Source organism: Chiloscyllium plagiosum, chromosome 3 (genome assembly GCF_004010195.1).
Source record: "Chiloscyllium plagiosum isolate BGI_BamShark_2017 chromosome 3, ASM401019v2, whole genome shotgun sequence".
NCBI classification, from domain to species: domain Eukaryota; kingdom Metazoa; phylum Chordata; class Chondrichthyes; order Orectolobiformes; family Hemiscylliidae; genus Chiloscyllium; species Chiloscyllium plagiosum.
The window spans coordinates 20,499,098-20,507,922 of record NC_057712.1 but is presented as its reverse complement, the minus strand read 5'-3'; the positions used below and the strand labels follow the sequence as shown (position 1 = coordinate 20,507,922).

At 41.6% G+C, this 8,825-nt stretch overlaps 1 pseudogene; it reads left to right on the top strand.

The window, feature by feature from the left end:
* The first annotated feature begins 8,023 nt into the window (after window positions 1-8,023).
* LOC122548698 lies at window positions 8,024-8,143 on the top strand (annotated as a pseudogene).
* The last annotated feature ends 682 nt before the right edge of the window (window positions 8,144-8,825 follow it).

Sequence of the window (8,825 nt, the reverse complement as noted above, 5' to 3'; positions counted from 1 at the left end):
GTCTGTATTTTGTTTGTTTAATTTTCATTGTTTATATTATATATATATATATATATATATATATATATATCAAGCATATATTAAACACAAGTTTGTCATTTCAAATGTAACTTGGTAACTGATTAAAGTTTAGAATTTCAAGCCATTTATAGTTAGGTTACTTTTCTAATATCCAGTAATGGGCAGGCAGGAATGTTCTCCGACTAAATTGGTAAGACTGAAGCCATTGTCTTTAGCTCCGTCTGCAAACTCAGTTTCTTGGCTACCAATCTCTCTTCCTGATAACTGTCTATGATCAAACCAGATTGCCTATAGACAGAGTAATTTGTTGATGCTGAAGTGAGCTTCCAACCACAAATCTCTCTCACCGCTCAGACAGTTTATTTTCATTTTTATAATATTGCCCAACTTCACCCCACCCCAGCTCATAGTCTGTTGAAGTCCTGAACCATGTCTTTATTACCTCTAGATTTGACTGTTCCAATGCAATCTTGGCTAGTATCCATCCTATGTAACTTTGAGCTCATGCAAACTGTTGCTGTTCTAACTCATACCAGGGCACATTCATAAAACAACAATTTTTACTGATGTATATTGGCTCTCAGTCTGTGACAGTATGATTGCAAAATTTGCATGTTTGTTTATAAATCCATTCATAGCCTTGCCCCTCCATAGCTCTACAACAACCTCAAATCCTACAAATCTTCAAGATCTCTGTACCATTCAATTCTGCCTCTTGAATGACTGATTTTGATCAATAATAGTGGTGACTGTGTCTTCAGCTGCTTACACCCAAGCCCAACTTACTCCCTTTCCATTTTTGTCTCTGTACCCCTCTCTTTTCCATTAAGAAAATTCTCAAAACGTACTATTTTGATCAAGCTACTGACAATCAGTCCTTATATCTCTTCATGTGATGCATTGTCAAATTTGCTCATGTGAGCTACAAGAGGACATTTTTATTATAGTAATGCTGCTATTTGAATGCCAATTATTGTGTCAAAACATCATAAGCAAAAATGTAACATGAATACCTGTTTAAAAAGTTTGCTATTTGGATGTCCTGCTCTTGTCAGTCCAACTTTCTATGATGTCCTAGTTCTTAAAGTATCCTTGGAGCAATTTACTTTACTCAGGAGATTAGTCATTGTACAATGTACAATGAACATGTACATTCCAATAGCCCAACATTACAGATTGCACATGGGCTATTGGAATGTACATGCTCATTGTGCACAATATCTCTTTTTGTGTCTTACCTAAACATGAGACTGGTATTGGGAGGTTATTATGGTCTAAACTTACAGCTTTCCATTCTTCTTGTGCTGTGCCTCCTTTACTGGACAGCACCAAGAAGTTGCTCATTTCACAGCTTTCTCAAATTGAGTGCAGTCGTTACCTCAAAAAAGACCAAATTGCTCTAATAAAGCTAAAAAGATAGAACTAGGATGTTAACTTGTTGATCAACCTGGTCCATAATAACAATTTTGCTATAGTTCTCATTTGCAGAATTTGTATCCAACACCACTGAGTTAAAATTCATGCCAATTTTATGCAATCCATTTTTCTCCATCTCATAAAATGTAATACACCAGTCACTAAATAAAAATCAAAGAACTGTGGATGCTGGAATTATGAAATTAAACAGAAATTGCTACAGAAACTCAACAGGTCTGACAACATCTGTGATGAGAAAGCAGAGTCAATGTTTCAGGTTCAGAGTCCCTTCTCTGATTGTAAGTTAGGAAAATATGGTATACATTCTATACTGAAAGCTGGGCTTTGGGGTGGTTGAGGGCTGGACAATGAGTAAATGATAGGTGGAGATGGAGCACAGAGAGAAACAATAGTAGCTGAGTCGACAAAAAGATGAATAATGGTGAGCTGAAGAGGAAGAAAATCTGCTCATGAGGACCTCAAACCCCCCTTCCCAACCCCTGTCTTCAGCATAATTACCACCTTCAATCAGTGATGAAGACAGGTCATCTGGCCTGAAACAATGACTCTGCTTTCTCTTCATAGATGCTGCCAGACCAGTTGAGTTTCTCGAGCAATTTATTTTATGCACTATTCATTGTTGTGTTATGGTTTACAATGAGTATGATGTATACCTTTAAGAGACAGAGTCATGATATCATCACCATATCATAGCGTGTGAGGGTATAAACTTCTCGAACTTCATCTTTACTAGGGTCATTTGAAGCATGACATGCTGATGGAATTGTGCTACTGTTTGTATGTGAATAATACGAAGTGCCTGTGACTGTGGTATATGTATATACCAAAACCTGTAATAAAGATCTGTTGAATCATTCAAACTACATTACCCACATCTAGTTCTTATTTTAAGTTAACATAACTATTACTTTATCAGATAATTTGCAAAAGCCCACAATACAGGGGCAGATCAGTCAATATTGGCTTAAATGAACAAGAAATGTAGCAATAAAAACTTTTCTTGTGCCATTATTTGTGGCAATGGAATCTAAAGGTTCCAGGTCACTACGTTCACACTGTAGGTTGGGTGGGACATAACCCTGAGGTTCTGCTTCCCTTGCATCTCGAGAACAGTGAGAATGTTGAATCTCACCAGTAGATGCAGAGATTTTCAGAATATACTTTTTGAAGAGTTCTACCAAACGACGTGAGGTCTAGAAGTCATTGACAGCAGCTTTCCCCTGGGTAAAAGTGTTCCCTCCCACTGGCAGAACACTTCAAGAGTCAAGAACAGTCAGCCTCCGATCTTTAGGTGAGCATCCTCCAAGGTGGACTTCACGGTTCACAACAACACAAAATCACCGAGCTGCAGCTAATAGCCAAGTTCCGTATCCATGCGGACAGCCTTAACCATGATCTTGGGTTCATGTCGCAGTACAGGTGACCCCATCACACCATACACTCTCTCTCTCTCTCACACACACACACACAAGCAAACTCAAACACACACGCTCACACACTCACACAAACCCTCTCTCACTCACACAGACCCTCTCTCTCACGCACACACTCTCTCTCTCTCTCACATACACACGCACATACATATGAATTTATGGGGTGAATTATTTCATCCAAGATGTGTGTGAAGTTGCAGATACATTCTATTTTGTTCAAAACAATAACCAGCCTGAAACCAATTTAAAACACGGATGGAGTCTGAGCGTGCCCTCACACCTAAAATGCATTGTTTGACCTGAGATGTCACCTTTGTACACACTGATAAAACCTTTAATTATCTCGGGACAATGACTTTTAATCAATTGAAATTTGTGTCCCTTTTCTAACTGATTAAAGATTCAACAGGAGACAGCCAGTTTTAGCGTGACTACCTCTCTGCTGTTGGTATTCCTTCCCTCTCTCATACTACGCCTAAGGAAGAAACAAAACTACGAAAACTCACATTTTCAAAGAAACCGGTCAGATGATAACCTGGTGTCTTGTGATTTTTGATCATGATAATGTAGATAATACCACAGAAAAGCAACCACATGATTGGAAGACTGAAAGACAACTGATCATATCTGTCTATTCATCTTGTTAAAACTGCATCAGTGCAATATCTCTCAGGGTTGTCAAAACTAAAACAAAGTAAAATAGAACTTGAATTATTAGATTTAGAATTAGGTTTTATTGTCACATGTACTTTAGTACAGGGATAGAGAAGGACAGGGAAAAGTATCAATGTCACCATTCATGGCGCCATCTTAGGTACAAGGTACCAAGGTACAAAATCTTGGGTAAAATATAGAAAGATAAAAGGCATAAGTTGAAAGTTAAAGAGCCATTTAAATTCTATTTCTGGGGAGAAGAGCATAGAGTTCCAGTTTTGAGGTCCAAGGAATGTTGGTATGTATGCGATCATTCCCCCAATCTAACAAAGAAAACTGCAGCTTTCTTGAAATTTTGTACTACTGACCTTTGAACACTTTCTGCTGTGTAAGTGCAGCTGTGAGGGAAAAAGAAACAATCAATACCTACAAATGCAACCATGGTATAAAATAATTATGCAGGCTGATCTCCGGAATTCAGCAGGATCAAGGAAGAGGTGGAATTGACTTCTAAATTATATAGTTGATGTATGGTCATCAAAATTGTTTTTGCTTGTTGTAATACAAATTCTACAAAGAATATTCAAAGCCTGACCATTTTTTGGTCAATGCATTGACAATATCTGAAGTTCTGGATCAGTGGTGCTGGAAGAGCACAGCAATTCAGGCAGCATCCGACGAGCAGCAAAATTGACGCTTCGGGCAAAAGCCCTTCATCAGGAATGAAGGCAAAGAATTTCTTTCTTTTTTGCTGTGCTCTTCCTGCACCACTGATCCAGAATCTGGTTTCCAGCATCTGCAGTCATTGTTTTTACCTAATATCTGAAGTTGTCAATGAATCCAAGTTCATTTTTTGTTGCAAGAACATCTTGCCACTATGAGATGGTCGAGAGTTTAGTCATGTGTCGGTTAGGGCACAAATGATCCTACAATTCTTCAACTTGACAGTGAATAAATAAATGTGCAGTATGAAACGTTTAAGTGGAATCAAGACACTGTGTTCATATTGTGTTGGGCTGAGTTTTTTGTGAGGACAGGGATGATGGCTCAATGGTTAACACTGCTGCCTCACAGGGCCAACAACTTGGGTTCAACTCCATCCTCAGATGACTGTCTGGTTGGAGTTTGCACATTCTCCCTGCATCTGCGTGGGTTTCCTTTGGATGCTCCGGTTTCCTGCCACAGTCCAAGATATGCAGGTTAGGTGGATTGGCCATGCTAAATTGTTCATTGTGTCCAGGGATGTGCAGGCTAGATGGATTATCCATGGGAAATGCAGTGTTAGGGAGGTGGCAAGATTGGTTGGGAAGCTCTTTGGAGGGCCAGCGTGGACTCGATGGGCCAAATGACATGCTTCTACACTGAGGCAATTCTATGAGAGGAGCTCTCGTCCATTCAGAAGCATAGTCTGTCTGCATCTGGCCAGCTTGCCCTGATGTACCAAAACACAATGGCCCGAATTTCCAGTCTTCATTGGAACTCCTACAAGACTGTAAAAACTTGAACAAGTTATTGCTGAGGAGCACGGTCACCCAGTATGCTTATGCCTCATGGACTCAAGCAGTGGTCACAATTTGAATCTCGAAGGAGTAAGACCTCCTCATGGGGCAGAATTTTCTTGACTTGTGACTAAGATTGGAGGTAGGTAGAAAGATGGGAGGGTATTTCACTCAGGGCGAGGGGTCAGGCTTTCCTGACTGATTACTTTGTTCTCAGCTCATTACATATTCATAGATGGATAAAATGCCACATTTTATGGGCAGGTGTTTCTGAAGCACATTGGTCCATTCATAGCCAATGAATACTTCAAAGTGACAGGGAGACAGTGAGGTCTGCAGATGCTGGAGATCAGAGTTGAGAGTTTGTTGCTGGAAAAGCACAGCTGGTCAGGCAGCATCTGAGGAGCAGGAAAATCAACGTTTCGGGCCAGAACCCTTCATCAAGAATGGGACTGGGAGCTTCGGGGGATGCAGAGATAAATGGGAGGGGATGGGGCTGGGGAGAAGGTAGCTGAGAGTGAAATTGGTAGATGGAGGTGGGGGTAAAGGTGATAGGCCAGAGGGGAGGGTGGAGCGGATAGGTAGGAAGGGAGATTGGCAGGTAGGACAGGTCATGAGGGCGGTGCTGAGATGGAAGGTTGGAACTGGGGTAAGGTGGGGGGAGGGGAAATGAGGAAATTGGTAAAGTCCACTTTGATGCCCTGGGGTTGAAGCGTCCTGAGGTATAAGATGAGACCTACAGGCGTTGGGTGGTGAGGGAGTGGAGATGGAAGAGACCCAGGACCTGCATGTCCTCGGTAGAGTGGGAGGGGGACTTAAAATGTTCAGCCACGGGGTAGTGGGGTTGATTGGTACGGGTGTCCCGGAGATGTTCTCTAAAGTGCTCTGCAAGAAGGCATCCAGTCTCCCCAGTGTAGAGGAGACCGCATCAGGAGCAACGGATACAATAAGTGACATGTGTGGAAGTGCGGGTGAATCTTTGATGAATGTGGAAGGCTCCTTTGGGGCCTTGGACAGAGGTAAGAGGGGAAGTGTGGGTGCAGGTTTTGCAATTCCTGCAGTGGCAGGGGAAGGTGCCAGGACGGGACGGTGGCTTGATAGGGGTAGTCCAGGTAGTCACGGAGGGAATGGTCTTTGCGGAATGCAGATAGAGGTGGGGAGGAAAATATATCCCTGGTGGTGGGGTCCATTTGTAGGTGGCGGACGATGCGATTTATACGGAGGTTGGTGGGGTGGAAGGTGAGGACCAGAAGGGTTCTGTCCTTGCGGTTGGAGGGGAGGCGTTTAAGGGTGGAGATGTGGGACGTGGATGAGATGACAGTCCATTCCTGCTAACTGAGCACTTCCTACCTCTTTAACAACCCTTTGATGTGTAGAAGAGCTGATATGGGCATATCAATGTGAGCTGTGGAAGATACAGAACAGTTGTCATTTGAAACAGCAGCAGCTCTAGGTTAGTGCCTCCTTATACACAATGGACCCCATTGCTAATCATGTTCTTACCTGACCATCTTGACATACAAATGTTTTTTGAAACCAACTTGACCATCTACAGACCAAGGTCAAATGGACAAAATCCTTTTCATTAATGGATGGAGTTTCTCACTTTAAGGTGAGATAGACAGAACTTGTGAAGACTTTCAGTCAATCTTAGTCATGTTGGATTCTTACTTTAGCTTTTAATTCCAAGTAGTCACAGCAGCCAGAGCAGTTTAACGATTCATTTATTACTGATTGAAACCAGTTGCCTAATGTGGTTATGAAGCACTGATGGATGAAGATAGATTAATGTTTGAAGTCCTTAATGACGACACACAGAGCCTTCTGCTCTCTAGCCTTCCCATCATATGTGGTAACATTAACATTCAATGATAGTTAAAAAGAAGTCTGGCCAGAAGAATCTATATGAAAACATGATCACACAAACCATATAGGGGCTAACTCACAGCCTTGTTTAATCCTGATCCAGATTTGTAGAGTATCTGTCTCAGATCTCCTATCCAAGACAGCTGCCTTTTATTATTGCGATGCAATTACAAGAATATGATTGTGTTTCAACACACCCAAATCTTTGGAGCAAAGTCCACTTAGCCATGTATTACTGAATCATATACAATAGGTCGAGTTGAAAAATGCAATGAAGAGTTCCCAGTGTTGTTTCAAACATTTTACTTGGATTTATCTGGCAAGACACACCATGTCAGAGGTTTTTCTGGAATAGAGGGATATGGGCTGGGTGCTGGCAGGTGGGACTAGATTGGGTTGGAATATCTGGTCGGCATGGAAGGGTTGGACCGAAGGGTCTGTTTCCATGCTGTACATCTCTATGACTCTATGACTATCGAAAGGCACATTGTTTCTCAGGCAAGATTTTATCAGACACGGGAAGTAGGTGATTCAGGATTTTCACTGTTGCAGACAAGAGTAAAAGACTTTGATAGTCTCAAAAACATAATTAATTTATTTCTTGAAAGTCGTTACAATTGTTGCATTCCTGAAGTCCAGGGGATATTCTGCTTCATCCAAATCCATAGGATGAGTGCATGGAGTCTTGATGTGAGCAAAAACCCAGCATCTTTGAAGACTTCAGCTGGAACACCTTCAGGGCTTCGTTATTTATCATATGTTTGATGTAATGCTATTTAATGGTATTGCCATTTTTTAGGTGAGAAACTCCATCTTTTAGTGAAGGGAATTTTGTCCATTTGACCTCGGTCTGTAGATGGTCCTGTTGGCTTCAAAATGGGTTTGCATGTCAAGATGTTTCATGTCTTGCTGGATCTCTCAGCTTATCCCTTTCCACTGTCTGTATTTTATCTTCCAGATTTCTCTTTGAGTGTCAGTTTTGACTTGGAATCCTGCCTTCTTTGCTTGTGACCATGAGTTGTTCTGTTAAACAATAAAGGCTCATTGCCTTTATTCTATGAGGCCACATAATTTGGTGTAATTTTCAAAAACCAATCCGTATGCTAATGACGCCTAAACAGCCATTCCAGTCTGAAAACTCCTGATCTCGTCTGATCTCGGAAGCTAAGCAGACTTGAGGCCTAGTTAGTACTTGGATGGGAGGCTGCCTGGGAATACCAGGTGCAGTAGGCTTTTCAGGGGCACGGTTGTTCAGTGGTTAGCATTGCTACCTCACAGCACCAGGGTCCCAGGTTTGATTCCGGCCTTGGGTGACTATCTGTGTGGAGTTTGCATATGCTCCCCATATCTGTGTGGGTTTTCTCCAGGTGCTCCGGTTTACCTCCCACAGTCCAAAGATGTACTGGTCAGGTGAATTGCCCATAGTGTTAGCTACATTAGTCAGATGGAAATGGGTCTGGGTTATTCTTTGGAGGGTTGATTTGGGCTAAAGGGCCTGGTTCCACACTGTAGGGAATTTAATCTAAACCCAATGGTCTGGGTGTTTGCATTTACTGCCATTTATTTGATGTTACTATCTTTGAACTATATTTGAATTATTCTTAAAACTCAGGCTGTTTTAAGAAACATTTGTCTCCTTTCCTTTTGCGCTTTACTATTGCTCAGTCGATGTTTGTCAACAATCATCAACTATCCAATGGGAATCAGTCAACTGGAGAACTGAGCAATACTGACACCACTTAGATCTCTGACACAACAATAGCATAACCCAGATGGTGCCAATGATATGATATAGGCTACACCCATGATGCTTTGTATTTGACCATAAACAGAAAGAAAATGTTTGTTATAATAAGGCATGCTGAGCATACTTTGTCTGTTAGAGGATGCAGTTTACATTGGCTTTCCCAATGTT